The sequence below is a fragment of the Eptesicus fuscus genome, chromosome 11, assembly GCF_027574615.1.
Source record: "Eptesicus fuscus isolate TK198812 chromosome 11, DD_ASM_mEF_20220401, whole genome shotgun sequence".
Classification (NCBI taxonomy): domain Eukaryota; kingdom Metazoa; phylum Chordata; class Mammalia; order Chiroptera; family Vespertilionidae; genus Eptesicus; species Eptesicus fuscus.
In genome coordinates this window covers 63,243,910-63,258,876 of record NC_072483.1, presented here as the reverse complement: position 1 = coordinate 63,258,876, position 14,967 = coordinate 63,243,910, and the positions used below count along the sequence as shown (strand labels likewise).

Sequence of the window (14,967 nt, the reverse complement as noted above, 5' to 3'; positions counted from 1 at the left end):
ACCACCAGAATGATAACTGGAAATAGTTTAGAAGTTCTCACTGCAATTTTTATAGCTGCTAGCTGCTCTATGTCTACATTGATCACTCTTATATACCATATTCTCTTCCTTTTTTTTTTTTTTAACAAAAAGTATATTTTTATTGATTTCAGAGAGGAAGGGAGAGGGAGAGAGTGATAGAATCATCAGTGATGAGAGAGAACCATTGATCGGGCTGCCTCCCACACTCCCCCCACTGGGGATTGAGCCCACAACCCCAGCATGTGCCCTGACCAGGAATTGAACTGGGATCTCCGCGTTCATGGGTGGATGCCCAACCACTGAACCACACTGGCTGGCCCCGAATCCATTCTTTATTGTCAACTCTGTAGTAATGGAGCTGGACCCTGTAACTATTTCTCCTTGGAGAGCTTGCCCCGTGTTAAACTTTGCTGAAGGGCACTGGAGGAAGAGGGGGTTTCTCTTCTGGATTCTGGTGTGCCTCATGCACGCTTCTGCAGGGCGTGCAGCCTCCCAATGCTCAGCTTCAGCAGATCCTGGTGGCCAGGGGTACAGGCCACCTCCCCACAGCGAGCTTCCCTTGGCACCCCCTGGGGTGGCTCCACAGCCCACTTCTCCACCTTTCAGTGAGTCAGGGCTCGGGCATCTTTGGAGGTCTTGATCTCAACCCTGGGATGGGGGGCCCTTTTCTTGGTTCTCAGTCCCAGCCCTACATGTAAAGGTGTCTCCATTTTTCTGCTACTCATTATATTCTTTAAAGTTCCTTTTACTCCTTACTAGCCACTTCCCTGTTACGGTTAGTAATTTATATAAAACTTCCCCTTTTTAAATCACTTTGTGGTTTCTCTTTCCTAAATGGGTCTTGACTAATGCAATATAGTATGAAATCTTTTTTTTTTTCTTTTTTTAAATTCAGGAAAGTGTCTGTGAATTTTTTTAAAATCAGATTTTATTTTTGAATTTTAGTTTTTAGTATTTATCCTGTTCCCTTGCTATGAATTTCATTTTCAGGGACTCTTTTGCCCATTTCCAATATGTGTCATTTCCTTTTGAATCTTTTTCATGTGTTCTTTTCTTTTTGATATAAAACTTTCCCTACTTTTTACATTCTGTTTCTCTTATGTTTCCCCTAACTTAATATTCATATCTGCAATTATTTTTTCTTTTATTCCTAAATTTGTCCTAAGTGCTGTCACCTCATTTCTGAGTTTTTCTCATTCTGACTTTTGTAATGGCGCCCCCTCGCCTCCCTGATTTGGAATAGTTAGTACAGTTTTGCTCATTGCCTGTAAGGATGTTATTTTGCTCCTTATTCTCTTTTCCTCTTCCAGACACTTTGGATGGGATTGGATGTTGACACTTTGTGTTCCTCATTTTTTATGTGAAATTATTTCTAAACTTTTGGAATGAGAGGCTGAGGAGGCATTTCTAACTTTTGTTTTCATATAGTGTTAAAAAATGTATGGCAAACTATTAGAACTAATATACAAGTTCAGCAAGGTTGCAGGGTATAAGATCAGTATACAAAAATCAGTAGCATTTCTATACACTTGCAATGAATAATCTGAAAATGAAATTAAGAAAACAATTTCATTTGCAATAACACCAAAAGAATTAAATGCTTAGGAATACATTTGACTACAGAAGTGTAATATTCTTAAAATGACAAAGTATTGTTGAAAGAAATGTAAAAATCCTAAATAATGGAAAGATAGGTGTTCATGGATCAAAAGTCTTAATGTTATTAAAACAGTAATGCCCCCCCAAGTTGAACTGCAGACTCAATGCAATCACCATCAGAATCCCATCTGGCTCTGCAGAATTTGACAGGCTGATCCAAATATTCATGTGGAAACTGAAGAGGTCCAGAACAGCCACGACAATCTTGAAGAGGACTTCTTGATTCCAAAACTTGCCAAAAAGCAATGATAATTAAGAGAATGTGGTGGTGGTATAAAGGTAGATATATAGTTGAGTGGAATAGAATTCAGAGTCCATAAATAAGCTTCACATTTCCAGTCAATTTATTACTGGCAAGGGTGCCAAGACAGTCAACGGGGGAAAGAATCGTGTTTTCAACAACTGGTGATGGGACTCCTGGATATCCACAGGCAAAAATACTGAAGTCTATACCCACTGCACACCAGATACAAAATTAGCCCCAAAATACCTAAATATAAGAGCAAAAACTATAAAATTCTTAGGAAAAAACAGGGATAAATCTTTGTCACCTTGGATTTGGTTACGGCTTCTTAGCTATGATGTCAAAAGCATAAGAAGTCAACAAAAAATAGGTAAATTGGACTTCAGAAAAATTAAAAGCTTTGTGCTTCAAAAGACACCAACATGAAAGTTAAAAGACAACTCACTGAATGGGAGAAAAGATCTACAAGTTGTATGTCTAATAAGGGACTGGTATCTAGAATATGTAGAACTCAAATATCTAGAACTCTTTCACCTCAATAATAAAAGAGAACCCACTTATGGAATAATAAAGGTATTTGCTCCTTGTCCTCAGTTCCTGGCACAGAGCTCCTAAAATGCTTGGGAATTCCCTGAGTGAAAAGGGTGATAGAAGCTTCTTTTGTTCTAATGAGATGACCTTTGGTGTGCCCCTAAGTAGCTTCAGGATGGGGGCTGGTTTCCAGAAAGACCCAGCCATAATTAGAAGGTGGGAACTTTCAGCCCCATCCCCCCAACCTCCAGGGAAGGGAGATGGGCTTGAGATTGAGTTAATCACTAATGGCACAATCCTGCATATGTATGAAGCCTCCATGAAAACCTTTTTAAGTGACAGGGTTCCGAGAGTTGAGGTGGGGAACCTCCCGGGCTGGGAGGTTGGTGCATTCCAACCCTGAGAGGACAGAGGCTCCTGTGTAAGGGTAAGAGGGAGACACCGCGACTTTGTAGCCACGTTGGACAGATCAGGTAACTTGGGGACTCCTGTATTTGCGGCTGGCATTTGACATGAGAGCAGTCTTTTGGGACTGAGCTCTTAAACCTGTGGAGTCTGACACTAGCTAGTGTCAGGATAGGATCGACTTATAGGACACCCAGCTGGTTTTATAACATTGGAGAAGTGAGGTTGGAAAAGATACCACGTATTTGGTGTCAGGAGGGGGAAACAAAAACCTCTCAACAATAAAATAAAATAAAATAAATTGGGCAAAGGGCCCAATAGGTGTGACTCAATGGTTGAGTGTCAACCTATGAACAAGGAGGTCACAGTTTGATGCCCATCAGGACACATGCCTGGGTTATAGGCTTGATCCCCAGTTGGGGGGCATGCAGGAAGCAGTTGATCATTTATTCTCTCTCATCATTGATGTTTTCTCTCTCTCTCTTTCCCTTCCTCTCTGAAATTAATAAAAAGCATATTTTAAAAATGGGCCAAGATCTGAATGGACATTTTTTTTCAAAGAAGATACACAAATGGCCAATAAGTACATGAAAAGATGCTCATCTTTTATCTGGGAAATGCAAATTAAAACTGTGTTGAGATACCACTCCACACTCACTAGAATGGCCATAATCCATAAGACAGATAATATACAGTGTATGTTAATTTTATCTAAAAAAAAAAAAAGATCAGAAATGAAAAGACGAGTGTTGATGAGCTTGTGGAGAGATGGGAAGCTCATACACCGCTGGTGGTCAAATAAATTGGTGCAGCCACTTTGGATAACAGCCTGGCAGGTCCTCAAAAAGTTAAACACAGAGTTACCATTTGACCTAGCAATCTAAATCTAGATGTATTATAACCAACAGAATGGAAAACATGCCCACACAAACCTGTGTACAAATGTTAGCTGTTCTTTCTTTTTTAAAAAATATATTTTATTGATTTTTTTACAGAGAGGAAGGGAGAGGGATAGAGAGTTAGAAACATTGATGAGAGAGAAACATCGATCAGCTGCCTCCTGCACACTCCCCACTGGGGATGTGCCCGCAACCAAGGTACATGCCCTTGACCAGAATCGAACCTGGGACCCTTGAGTCCGCAGGCCACTGCTCTATCCACTGAGCCAAACCGGCTAGGGTGTTAGCCGTTTTTTCTTTTGGGGATGGTGGTGGTCAGGCATGGGTCAGGCAGAGTTCTGCGCAGGGCCATCCACCAGGCCATCTGCTCTCTAGGACAAATCCACATTAATCAAGATGAGAATGATGCATCAACCCAAAACTCCAACTTAGTTCATTTTTTGGTGAGAAGTGTTGTGCCAAGGGCATTGGAAAACACCTGGCACCATGATCCATGAATTATTTCCTCTGTGGTTAACCTACATTTGGAAAAGCAAACCTTCAACAGAAGATTGTTGTAGGCAGATGGAATCAGGACAAGGAACCTTGATGAGGTCAACAACTAATGGTAGAGACACATCATCTCTCTAAGCGGTGGTCTTGTCCATCGGTCAAGAACTCCGTAGGTTATGGGCAGAACCACTGCCCACTAAGACTGCTTGGACACTCCAAAATGTACAGAGAACTCATACAACTTAACAAAAAGGAAGATACTAGTAAACAATAAAAAATGGCAAAGGACCTAAATAGACACTTTTTTGAAAGAGGACGTATAGAAGGCCGAGAGACATATGAAAACATACTCAAAGTCACTAATCATCCGAGAGATGCAACTCAAAACAACAATGAGGTACCATCTCACACCTGTCAGAATGGCTATCATCAACAAACGACAAGTGCTGACGAGGATGTGGAGAAAAAGAAACCCTCCTGCACTGCTGGTGGGAATGCAGACTGGTGCAGCCACTGTGGAGAACAGTATGGAGTTTCCTCAAAAAGTTATAGATGGCCCTAACCGGTTTGGCTCAGTGGATAGAGCATTGGCCTGCGGACTCAAGGGTCCCAGGTTTGATTCCGGTCAAGGGCATGTACCTTGGTTGCGGGCACATCCCCAGTGGGGAGTGTGCAGGAGGCAGCTGATCGATGTTTCTAACTCTCTATCCCTCTCCTCTTCCTCTCTGTAAAAAATCAATAAAATATATTTTTTAAAAAAGTTATAGATGGAACTCCCATTTGACCCAGTAATCCCACTTCTAGGACTATATCCCAAGAAACCAGAAACACTAGTCAGAAAGGATATATGCACCCCTATGTTCATAGCAGCACAATTTACAATAGCTAAGATTTGGAAACAGCCTAAGTGCCCATCAGCAGATGAGTGGATTAGAAAACTGTGGTACATCTACACCACAGAATACTACACTGTTGTAAAAAAGAAGGAACTTTTACCATTTGCAACAGCATGGGTGGAAATGGAGAGCATTATGCTAAGCGAAATAAGCCAGTCGGAGAAAGATAAATGTCACATGAGCTCAGTCATATGTGGGATATAATGATCAACATAAACTGATGAACAAAAATAGATCCAGAGACAAATGATGGGAGGGAGGGGGTTGGAGATCAACCAAAGGACTTGTATGCATGCATATTAGCATAACCAATGAACACAGACAATGGGGCGGTGGGGGTTTGCCCTCGGGGGTGGGAGTGGCTGGGGGGGGTCATTCAGCGGGGGGAAAGGAGACAAAAAGACTGCTTGGACAGGCCCCACTGTGGTTCCTTTTGTGTGGTCAGTGACCTTCTGGAGGACACAGTCTTTTCTGAGATATGTTTATCCATTTGGGAGGTCCCCAGTGTAGTCTTCAAGACCTGAGAGCCATTCTAGATCTTTCAGATGGGCTTGTGTGCTCTGCCATATTCTTTTTTATTTTTTACAGAGAGGAAGGGAGAGGGATAGAGAGTCAGAAACGTCGATGAGAAAGAAACATCGACCAGCCGCCTCCCGCACATCCCCCACTGGGGACGTGCCCGCAACCAATGTACATGCCCCTGACCAGAATCGAACCTGGGACCCCTCAGTCCGCAGACCGACGCTCCATCCACTGAGCCAAACCGGTTTCAGCTGCCATATTCTTTCCGGGCTCTTTTTGATAAATCTTGGAGGGCAGTCATTCTTTCCTGTGTTCCACATTCTTGGGGAGATTGGAAAAGCATTATTGTAAGGCCCAAGGAGTACTGTCGAGTGCTAGTCTATAATTTAGCCCTATAGCAGGGCCTCTGGGTAGAGGACTTCCTGCAGGTCTTGTGCATGACCACTGGACTTTCTTTGTATATCTGCTCTAACCTCCACTTGGTCCTGACAGCCTTCAAGTGGCACTTAACATCCATCACCCCTTGCTAACTGCTCTCCTCTCCTCTGCCCCAGCCTCCCTTCCTGGAAGTAGGCTGTGCTGAATGCTGGTTCTCCTGTTTTCTCTCTTCATAGCTCTGAGACAGGCAAACTGAACATTGTTTAGAATGCTATCTGAAGATAAGATCAAAACTGCTTTCAAATTCTTTTAAAGCTATTCCATGGAATACAGATTGCTTGTCAGCTTTATGAACAGTGAGCAGCAGTGAGTCTGGTACATCAGTACATTGCTGAATTAATCAGACTGTCATTCAGAAAAATTGGTAAAAGACTCCTAAAAATGCTAAATGTTGGAAAAACTGAAAATGACTTTTAAAGAATTAAAGAGAAATCAATATAAAACTGAAAATTCTTATATGAAATTTTATAAATTAGGACTATTGTCATATAAACAGTGTAGTCAAGACTAAACTAGACTAAAATTCTAGTTTCAATAATTTTAACATTTCTTAAAATGCTGGTAAGATATTAAAGAAGAATATTAAATATTTAAAAAGTATATGACCTAAAACAGTGCATGGAAAATCAGTGTACTAGCTCAGTTTGGTGAATTGGCCATTTGGGAACCAATTGATAAAAGATGGCTTCTCATGGAATCTATTGTGAGACCCACGGCTCAGTGTCAGGGGCCCTGGAGAGTCACGGGTGGTTCTCTGTCTCCATCTTCCTGCTCTCTGTCTCTGTGTATCTCTATCTCTGTTATGTCTCTGTCTCTATCTTTGTCTCTGCCTCTGTCTCCCTGTCTCTGTCTCTATCTTTGTCTCTGTCCCTCCAGGGGACAGTCAAGTCCCTACTCTCTACCCCAGTGTCCCAGCTCTTCTCTAAACCCCAGTACCTGCCTTCAGCTCCCCATTCTTCAGCTGGCAGGTGGGTCCAGCCTGCCCAATGCCTCTCTAAGCCTCACTCCCCACCCCCTGCCACTCAGTGCCCCTTTACTCAAGGACTCCACTCAGCCCTGTGTTGTTTTTCAAATTCCTGGAAAGAGAAACTGCCTGGCTGCCTCAGGCCAGGTATCTCACTTACCAGGTGTGGCTGTGGCCACATGGATCGGGCCTTCTAGGGCATGGAGGCTTTTGTAAAAAGGAAGTGCAGCCGGAGGCGGTGATGTTACCTGGGGTTCAGCCCAGTCCCTCCCTTGCCTGGCACCTCCTTATTCTTTCCTTGGACTCAGTTCTGGAGGTGCACTCATCCCACACCATTCTGCAACAATCATCCCTTCTACTTGTGCTTCTCCGCCTTCTGGCTCTGGCTAAAAGCGTCTGCCTTGCTCCTCACAGAACCTTGATGTGATAACACGTTTCCTGGTCTATTGTCTGCCTCCCCAACTAACACCAGGTCCCAGGGCAAGGGCTTTGTCTAGTTCACTGCTCCATCCTGGTCCCTGCAGTCGTGGCTGGTGCTCGGTGACTGTCTGTAGAATGACTGAAATACACTCTCATCCTCCCCTGTTGAGAAATGCCCGAGACCTGTCTGGGAGTTGCCATGGGACCACTTTGGAAGGTCAGGGACCAAAGGCACCCACTGGTGGCCAGTTCTCTGTCCCCACCTACCTTCCACCCAGACCTCCCCTCCCCAGGAGGAGAGGTGGGAAAAGTTATGTCCCTATTTTTCCAGATGTGCTTCAGAATCATTTGGGCCCGTTTCCCAAAGATTTCTGTTGAGATTTTGCTTGACATTACTTTGTACATCCATTCGCAAAGAAACTATATCGACACAACATTGAGTCTTACCATGAGCATAATGTTTCTTTATTTTCTTGTCTTCTTCGATAACTCTCAGCTTTTACATAGTTTCTGCATATTTATTTAAAACTTATTTAAACTTTTGTAGCTGCTATCTTGTATGGCTTCCCCCACCCTTTCATTTTCTAATTGTTGGCATAGAGGAAAGAAATTGATTTGTGATTGTTTACTTTGTATCTCTTCACTTTAGCTCAACTCATATTAATCCTAAAAGCTTTCCATTTGATTATTTTAGAAATAAAATCACATTATGGACAAATGACCATTTTATCTCCCTCTTCCTTTCTCTGGTCGAACCTCTTTTTCAGCTGTTTCTTACTGTGTTCATTCAGCAGAGCGGATTCTTTCTTAAATAAACCTTTTGTGAGGGAAGACGTTGAGGAATCCACAGAATATTTAAAGAACAAAACCAAGAAAGTGACCTATCTCAGTTTCTGGGATGCTGCCAAGGCAGTACTTAGAGGAGATTTATTGCTCCCAATGCTTATATTAGGGAGGGGAGAAAAGAGAAACAGTAAATCAAGTTGATAACTCGATGAACTTTGTTCCCTTTGAGTTACAAACCAAGAAAAAGGAGAAAAAGGAAGTAATAAATTTAAACAAAATGGAGGAAGAAGAAACAGAATTGATAAACTTAATCAATAGCATATGGGAAGAAATGGCTCCATCTGCAGAGTAGGGCAGTTTGGACAGGATGGAGGAAGGGGCCCTGTCCTGCCAGGCAGCTCGCCTCTTCCTTCCCAGCAGATACCTGGGGGCAGGTGGGTTTGGGGCAAGGGCTTCTGTTGACCCCATGGTCACCCTCTGGCCATGGACCCTGACTGGAGTTCTATCCCCAGCCAGTACGTTGGAAGTACTCGAGATGGGTAGAGAATGCTCAACATCAAGAAAGCACCAGCAGGCCCCTATCCAGGGAGAGGAAGGCACAAGGCTCCAGGTGAGCAGTGAGTGCACCCCATTGTTGGTTTCACACCCCTACTTTGTAAATCCATCCAGTCTTAAACTGCTTATAACATCGTCCTTTTCCTGTCTTCTTGTTTTTATTTTATAAAATGTGTCTTTTTATCCTTACCTGAGGATATGTTTATTGATATTTAGAGAGAGAGGAAGGGAGAGAAAGAGAGAAACATCAATATGAGAAAGAAACATCAATCCGTTGCCTCCCAAATACATCTCGACCAGGTGGAGATCGAACCTGAACCCTGACTGGGAATTGAACCTGCAACCTTTTGGTATATGGGATGATGCTCCAATCTACTAATCTAGGCCAGGACTGTCTTGCTTGTTTTTAGGAATGAATGAATGAATGAATTCACCCTGATGGAGAAAAGAGCTGGGTGGAGTGGGGCATAGTGACCAGTGTGGGCACGGAGAGGGGAGACAGACAGGCTATGCTGGGTTCACACATTCTTTTAACGCAATTTACTTAGAGGATTTAACTATGTTTATTTGAAAGGAAAGTTATCTTACAGTCAGTCTTAAAAAAATGAATAAGCCATTAGCTAAGTTCTAAAAAAGGAACAAATACAAATTAATAATATGCTCTGGAAAAAAGAATGAACTAATACAAAGCATGTTTTATAAGCAAAATGAGGGGATCGGATTCTCAGCAGTTGGCTTGTATGTTTTTGTAACAAAATGGAAATTCATATCTTCCCAGGGGCTCATCATCTATTCCTCTCAACGCAATGTAATATGCAGCAATTCTTTTTTTAATAGAGAGGAAAAAGCTCCCAGCTGCTTTTTTGAATAAGTGGAGACAGAAGGACATCTTGGAGTAGCTTTGGGTCTGCTGGGAGTCACTAGGTGGCCCTGTGTTTTCAGATGGAAAGAGGGTGGGCCCCTATTTTCCAGGTGGGGGCTGCTGTAGAACAGGCCTAGCAGCCGCTGGCCTCCCTTGTGCACAGTTCTGGCACAAGCAAACCAAGAGCCTGTGGGGAGGAAAAAATGGATCCCCCAGCCCCTTCTCCCTGCGATCTGAAGTTAGGGAGGCGGGGGGCTGGGGGGTGGGTGTCATCTAGTGGATGTAGCCAAGGTTGCCTGGCCAACAGGGCTGTGCTGCTCCCCGCACAGTTAGGGCTGAGGCTGGGATCCCAGGACTCAGCCACCTGCTGGTGTGGAGATTTGGGGAGGATTCCAACCTCGTGAAGATGACCTAAGGATACTGAGGCCTTGGAACCTGGATGAGAGGTACCCTTGGGTCAGGACCAGCAGGGCATCACTGCAGTTGTCCACAGCATCCTGCAGACTTTGGGACCCATTTTCAGCAATGACACTCAGTGGCAGCCTCAGAGGCAAAGGTAGCAGCTGACTCTGCCTGGCATGGGTATGTGCTGTGGAGGCCTCAAGGTGGAAGTGCAGAACTTCCTACCAGTAGGAGCTTGTGGACATTGTGTGACAAATGCAGGTCCCTCTTAGCTGTTGGGTCAACAGGGCTCTTCTTCCCAATAAGAAGTTGCCACACGTTGCACTCGTGGCTTCTCCTTGGCTGATGCTGGTTGACTTGTGCATGACACCACCTGTGGGCACCCATGCTGCCAGGCACTGTGCTGGGCACACAGGACACGTCTCCCCTGTCCTGCAGCTGCGGCTGGAGGTCCAGTGGCAGACTCCTACTCCAGGCACAAGGGGGCACTCAGCTCCTAAATCTCTCAGGAACCTCCGGGGCTCTGTCTCCCGGGCTGTTTTTAAACAGCAGCTTTGTACTGTTTTACTGAAGATGTTGGATGGTGAAAGGGGTTACCTCTCGGTGACGTAAGCTGCTTCACTGTAAATATTCTTACAGTGTTGAAAACCTCTAGGTCTCCATCACTAGGAACTTCCCTGTGGTCCTCCCTTGACAGTCTGCAGCCTCCTGAACATCTGAGGAGGGGGCCCCAACATGCCCTGATTCCATTTTGGGGATCCTCCCTTCAAACTCAGCCTCTTTGTTATGCCAAACAATTGAACTATCCCCACTCTGGGTTCTGGGCCTCCCTGATCACCCCAAACCCAATAATATTCTCTGCCAAACAGAGGCATTCTCTTCATGCTGACCCCCCATCCCCCAGAAGCCCCCATGAGGGGAGTAGGTCTGAGAAAAGATTTCTTTCCCCAATGACTTCTTTCCCCTCCCAACTCAGGCAAAGGTGGCTGCATCACCTGTTTTCTTTTATAACAGTACAGAGAAGTGTCCTGAAGTAGCACCCCTGCCACAGGGACCACGGTGTACCCGCCCTGGGGATGAGCTGCTGTGGGTTCATGGCAGCTCTCAGACCAGGTATTCCATCTTCATCCTGGCTTCCCCACCAGGCTTCATCCGCCTCCCAGTGCCTGGTCCCGGGCCACCCCCCTCCCAGCTGCCTGATTTGCTCCTTACATTTCCCAGTTCAGATTTCTGAAAGGGAATCTGGCCTAGTCAATTCCCACTCTCCTTTCATGCCAGCACCACAGGCCAGATGCCCACCTGGGACCTGCTTCCTGGGACCTGCTGCTTTCTGAAAGGACAGGGCGTGGGCACTGCCCTCCACAGAGTTCCTGGCTGCTCCTGGGAGTGACTGTGCAGTAGTCCCCTGTTTGCCCAAAGTCATACAGCTGGTTAGTGTCAGAGGCAAGTTGCAAATCCAGGTCTGTTCCTGCCAAAGCCTCATAGTCATTAGCCCCCTATTCTCCATGGGCCTTTCAAAGGTAGGTTTGGAAGGTACAGGAGGCTGGGAAGCAGTCCTTGGGCCAAGACTAAAATATGACCAGCATGGCAGAAATAAGAAAGTGCTCTTTTTTGAGCACTCCTTTAGTAGATACAACTACTCTATAAAGAACGGGAATCAAGCGCCTAAACAAATTAAAAACCTCTTACTGCAGGATAATGCAAGAAAAAACCAATAAATCATTATCTGAATGTTTGAAAAGAGGCGTGAATTGCATATTCAAAAAGTCAAGGGAATGGGGTGAGGTCATCTTAAAATGGCAGGAGGGCCCTCAAGTGAGAGCCAGCTGTGCTCAGGCTCCACACCTGGCCCCGCACACAGGCCATTCTGTGTGAGAAATAGGAATGGAACATAAATCATCCCGGGAACCACAGGAAACAAGTCCCTCGCCAAGTAGGAGCTGAAGCGGGAATGCAGTGACATTAGCAGCTCTTTCAACTCTCCACAGCTCAACACTTCAGAGAAATCCTCAAGGGTTGGTAAAGCTCTCCATCCTTTTGTTTTATTTTGTGACTTTTGAAACAGTCTTCTCCGAATCTCTTCTTCCTCCCTGGGTCTTATGGTTACTTCCTGTTCCAGGCACCTGCAAAATAGTCTCCATTTCCCCTGAGTTCTTATAGTGAGCTTTGTACCCATGGCATCCTCCTTGAAGGAGGACTGTTGGTGAAAGCGTTCTATGATTCCAACCAAGACTGGGTTCGAATCCCCACTCTAATTCCCACCAGCCTATCGAGCTAGGTCTGTGCCTTGGTATTCTCATCTGTAAAATGGGGATAGGTATAGTAATTACCCAATAGGCTTAATGTGAGGATTCAATGAAAGGATTTACATTAATTATTGCAGTCATGGTGCCTGGCACATAGTAACTGCTTACTAAATGTAGCTCTTTTTATTATGAAGTAGAGATAGGAAAAGAATTGGGTGACATTTTGTTAGCTAACAAACCTTAGCCATTCTGGCCATTCCAGGGAAAGGCACAAAAAGGAATGCCAAGGGCTGCCTGGTCTGGGATCTGGCATCTCTCCATGGGTCTCAGTCCCTTCCAAAAAACATGATGGCTCCGAGTGAGCCTGTGAGCTGTCATTTTCCACCATTTGCAATAGGTTAGTGATTGCCATGGGCACTTGTTTTATGGCCATCAGATATTCATTGCCCTTTTAAAAACAGCCCTTGATGCTTTTGGAGGGACTTGCCCCTATCCAATTAGTGCAGTCTTTGGGGAGCAGTAGGTCAGGAAGTTCCCAACCTCATTGCTAAAGAAGCCAAAGGGGTCTTCAGAACCCATCACAAAACTCAGACTTGCCCACGAGTTCTAGGGGCATGGAGCCTACATTCCATCCATCAGACTTGTTGGGACTCTGAGATACAAGGACAAGTAGAGAGACACAGGACAGAAAAGGGTAAAGTTGGCTCACTGCAGGTACAGTGCCACCCCAGTTCCTGCTGTTTCTACGCTTGTTTCTCCTGCCTTCCCATTAGCCTTCTGAGCTACCCCAGAGCTTCCCTGTATGCTTCCAGCTAGCCAGAACCACAATCTGTCTTGCTTGCAATCAGAGACCCTTAACTGAAATTCATTCATTGAATTCCATTCAGAGTTGTTCAGTTTCACAGTTCTGACAGGTTAAAGAGATGGCGACCACTATTGGTATTCAGGTAGTTCCTGACCCATGAATTAGAACTCAGATGGAAGGTGGTAGAATATTGAAAAGGTCACAGAACTTGTGTTTATATTCTTATTCATGTTCATCTGCTTAATGGTGATCACTCAGGCCTGCTCTCTCTCTAGAACCTTCCACATGTCACATAATCCGGGCTAGGAATCACTGGACCTGTCAGGAAATTGAGGGTCTTCCAGACTCATGGACTTGCAGAGGTCGAGTCAGAACCCAGGACTCTAGACCCTCTTCAGCACTCCTTTTATCATAACACATGGGCACCCATGAACCAGGAGCTAAAGTTGTTAGTTAGTAGATAATCAAATAATTGTTTCCAATCTCACATTCATCCCTTTGCTGCAAAGTGCTGAGTTGCCTCCCACTAGAGTAGGAAGAGGGTAATTCCCTGCTCCATGCATATTTGCCTTGGCCATGTGACTTGCTTTGATAACTGGAATCTGAGTAGAAGTGACAAATCTGCCAAAGAACAGCTGTGTTGCCACATACCACTCTTTTTAAAAAATATGTACTTTTATTTATTTTAGAGAGGAATGGAAAGAGAGAGAGAAACATCAATGATGAGAGAGAATCATCGATTGCCTGCCTCCTGCATGCCCTCCCTCCACTGGGGATTGAGCCTGCAACCCTGGCATGTGCCCTTAACTGGAATCGAACCTGGGACCCTTCAGTCCACGGGCCGATGCTCTATCCACTGAGCCAAACCAACTAGGGCGCACACCCACTCTTGCACCTTCTGCTACTCACCACGCGAAGAACATAGCCCAGGTGGCCAATGGCTCCAGAATGAGATACACCTGGGAGGAAACTAAATGTACCCCAGAGCCTGTCACGGGGTTGCCCCAGCCAACTCGCAGCTCTGTGACCATGAGGTACATGCTGCTGCTCTGAGCTGCTGGGATTGCTGAGTTTGTTACCCAGCGTGACCGAGGATGAGTCTGCCTAATACAATGTTCCCGAGCTCAAAGGAAGAGCTCAGTGTGAACAGCAGAGTGTGGGGTTCCAGATACCTGACAGGCTGCTGTCCCAATCGACTTCCTAACTCACCTATCTCCTGGTGCTATATAATTACATTTACCCACCTTGGCTCTGCAGAGAAGGCACTCAGTTCTTCAGCCTCAGCTGCCTCTTCTTCCCTTTACTAACCTTCCAGTCCAACCACATTTAAACCACGTGCACATTCCTATCTCTAACTCCTCTGTTCCACCTAATTAAGTCCCCAACTTCATGAAGACAACCAGCCCCGTCCCATCCAGTTCTCCTTCCTCTGAACACATGTCCAAGTGGACAGAGAGCTCAGCAATGCTTCTTCCCTCTCACACACTCCCCCTCACCCTGGTGCCCCCTCCATCCCTCTAGCCCAGTGGTCGGCAAACTCATTAGTCAACAGAGCCAAATATCAACAGTGCAACGATTGAAATTTCTTTTGAGAGCCAAATTTTTTAAACTTAAACTTCTTCTAACGCCACTTCTTCAAAATAGACTCGCCCAGGCTGTGGTATTTTGTGGAAGAGCCACACTCAAGGGGCCAAAGAGCCGCATGTGGCTCACGAGCCGCAGTTTGCTGACCACGGCTCTAGGTTAGAAGGAATGGCTGGTGCAGCCCTACCTGTTCCTCACCCATGCCTCCTCTGGGCACTCTCCTTGGTGCATCTACC

General features: G+C 45.2%; 1 protein-coding gene across 2 annotated transcripts in view; it reads left to right on the top strand.

Moving 5' to 3' along the window:
• COPS7B (COP9 signalosome subunit 7B) overlaps positions 1-14,967 on the top strand; it is a 55,563-nt gene that overhangs the window by 29,106 nt on the left and 11,490 nt on the right. The window lies entirely within an intron of this gene.